The sequence below is a fragment of the Acyrthosiphon pisum genome, chromosome X (genome assembly GCF_005508785.2).
Source record: "Acyrthosiphon pisum isolate AL4f chromosome X, pea_aphid_22Mar2018_4r6ur, whole genome shotgun sequence".
Taxonomy (NCBI): Eukaryota; Metazoa; Arthropoda; class Insecta; order Hemiptera; family Aphididae; genus Acyrthosiphon; species Acyrthosiphon pisum.
This window is the reverse complement of record NC_042493.1, coordinates 96,618,217-96,621,596: the sequence shown is the minus strand read 5'-3', so window position 1 is coordinate 96,621,596 and position 3,380 is coordinate 96,618,217.

Here is a 3,380-nt window from a genome sequence, read left to right as displayed (position 1 = left end):
ATATTTCATTGTTTTTATTATTTGAAATATATTACCTCCGTCAAAACTACACTGTGATCTCCAGTCCACAGGAAAAAACTCTGCCCTCTGTTCAGTACCTTGGAAATATTTATGTTTGATCCATTTAACGCAATCGCGAAATCTAAATTAAACATAATAGCAATATTAAAATATTAAACAATAAACACATGATAATTATTTCATATTGGGTAATATTGCAAAGTAAACTTACTGTGAAGTATTTTTTATTATTTTTTTATTATCTATTTTATGACCAATTCCATGAATCACAAATACGAGATGAGTTATATTGTTCAGTTTGTCCTTTTCATTGGCATCAGTTTTGTATGACCTGATCAGTTTGTATCCTGCAGCTAAAAAAATCATAAAATGTAAAATAGTACAGTTATTATTATTATTATTTATTCACATTTTATGCATAATAAAATCTAAATAATGCGGATGATATGAAAAGTTATAATTTTGTGACAAATTAATAGCCAAACATATTTGCTTCAAACTTTTTAAGAGTAAAATTCAGAATCTGTGATTACCATATTTTTATGAAATTAGCAAACTTACCTATTCCGTTGAATAAAAACCTCAATTTAAATTTCACAAAAATTTTTGGAACAATTGCAGTTTAGCTACCACGCGATTTCTTCAATTTTTTTTTTTGAAACATATGTATTTAAACGAGTTAAGAACGATGGTGCAAAAATAAATTTGCGCAAATCATTATTTTGGAAGTTATAGCGTTCCAAAGTTTGCGATTTTGCGTTTATACGCATGCGCGCCACACTACTCCAGCGCGTAGCGCGTATATTTTACCTATCACAAATTTAGATTTTTATTACGGGCACAAGTTTAAAACAATGGTGTAAAACTAAATTGCATTTTTGTTGCATCGAGCCACCAATTTGAAAACACATCGTACAGTGATGCGGTGCTAGCGGCACTCGTCGCTACGCTCCTCGGCGCCGTCGCTCCGCTCCGCAAATCGAAAATATCCCCCGACTTGCTGTGCAACACCTCCCCAAGTGGGTCACAGGGTTAAAAAAATTTCATTTTTGTTGCATCGAGCCACCAATTTGAAAACACATCGTACAGTGATGCAGTGCTAGCGGCACTCGTCGCTACGCTCCTCGGCGCCGTCGCTCCGCTCCGCAAATCGAAAATATCCCCCGACTTGCTATGCAACACCACCTTAAGTAGGTAACAGGGTAAGTGATGTCGTAGTATATAGGCAGTGATTACGCAGTTAACATAAAATAATTATAAAATAATTTAAAAATTCGTTATATAAGAGCGTTAAAATAAAGTGTTGCGCGCATGAGTAAAACACCGAAAATAGTGAACTTCGCAAGTTTATAACTTCAAAACTAATCATTTGCGCAAATTTATTTTTGCACCATCGTTCTTAACTCGTTGAAATACATGTTTCAAAAAAAAAAATTGAAAAAATCGCGTGGTAGCTAAACTGCAATTATACCAAATTTTTAGTTTTAAGTTATTTATACAATTATAGAAAACTTACATTTTTGGAAATAAGTTCCTAATTTTTTTGTAACGCTTCTCATAATTTTTGTGTTGATAAAAGTCTTTTGTTTAAATGAATACACCTCAGCCGAAAATATCACGAAAATATCACGTCTTGGGCGTTTTATAAAAAATAATACTTTACATATCGTTACACTAATGACAATATCACGTAACTGACATTTTACCATAGAGTAATAATACTATTTTACACAAAATGAGTTTTTGGTATCAAAATATTTGTAATCTCCTTGCGCACAAAAAGTATTTTCTGTACAATAACCTAGAATTAATTATTTTCCCTCCAAATTGGATTTAAGTGATAGCACTTATCCAAATAGTATATGTGACTAGTTTCAATTTTTTCACTCTCCTGAACAATTGGTAAAATTTAGATACGTGGTATTGTCATTAGTGTAACGATATTGTATAATTAATATATAAAAAAAAATATATATATATTTGAATAACTTGTTTGTGTACGCTAAACGTTTTATATTATGTTTGTGGCCAACACACGATACTAAAATTAATACCAAGTAGGTAAGTATAGGACTGTCCTTTAGACCAATGGGCCCCAGGGAAAATAAAAATGCACGGAATGAATTTCAGATAGGATATTCCAGTTGTCAGGCGCAATTTATATCACCGCGGCAGGTATATAATATCATAATAATAATATGATAAATAATATTATATGTTTCAAGTCCAGTTAATCTTAGTCCGTGGCGACGGCCGACGAGCACTGACGTCTGACGCGCAAGCGCAATAGAAGTCACTAGTCAGTTTTTTCATAGATAATTATGTCCTTCTTTATTACCTATAGTTATTTTGCGACTCGTCGATAATGATGTCTTCAAAGATCAAACCCGTAATGGCGCGTAAGTGGAGTAATCACTAATGACGGTAGCTCAGTCACAGAATAGATGAAACCATTGACGTATATATTAATATTATACGCACGGTTTAAGATATCGTGATTATACGTATATGGATGAAACCGTTTACTTTCGTTACCACCGCGAAAATTACACGTCTGATATTATTTTTTGATAACCTTTTCATGATAAGATTAGATGATAAATTCTAACTATCGAGGCCCGGGGGCCATGACCCTCCCCGGACCCCCCCTCTTAATCCGGGCTTGACCAGGAGCATCACCACATCGCTGTGCCACGCCGTCGCCGAATGAGGTCGATCATTTACTTAGTCAGTGGGCTGTTTTTAAAGTTAAATATTGTTTGCCAGCCGTCGTACTTACTTTAGTTTTTAAGTTTACTTAATTTTGAGAACACTCAAAGGAAAAAAGTGGGTAGGCCCGGGCCACTGCTGACTACGAATCTGTAGGATCGGTATCGGCGCAACTAAGGGCTCAGCTAGAAATTCCACCAGGGAGGGGAGGGGAGGGCATAGTGTATTTTTAAATTTTACTCCATTTTTAAATTTTGTTAAACTATATTTGATTGCTATGAAAGGGAGAATGCAATTTGAAAAATAATGTTATAATAATTACAGTATCACTAAATACGTAACATACTATATGGGCCACACCTTGTGTAGTTATTATTATACCTACATGAATAAAGGTAGACGAAATGTAATGAGTAATGATTACTATTTTTTTTCATTGTCACTCGACCATCTATTTGTGTGGATATACGCGATTTCGCAACAAATTTTCGTTTCTCCCTCGCAATGACGTTCGTTTTTTTTCACTTCCAAATCTATTCGTAAAAACGTCTCTTATAGGTATTGTGTGTGTGCTTTTCGACAAGACACCGACCGTCGATATATCGATCTAGTGTGTTAACGCACGTCGCACACCACAACAATATAGTATA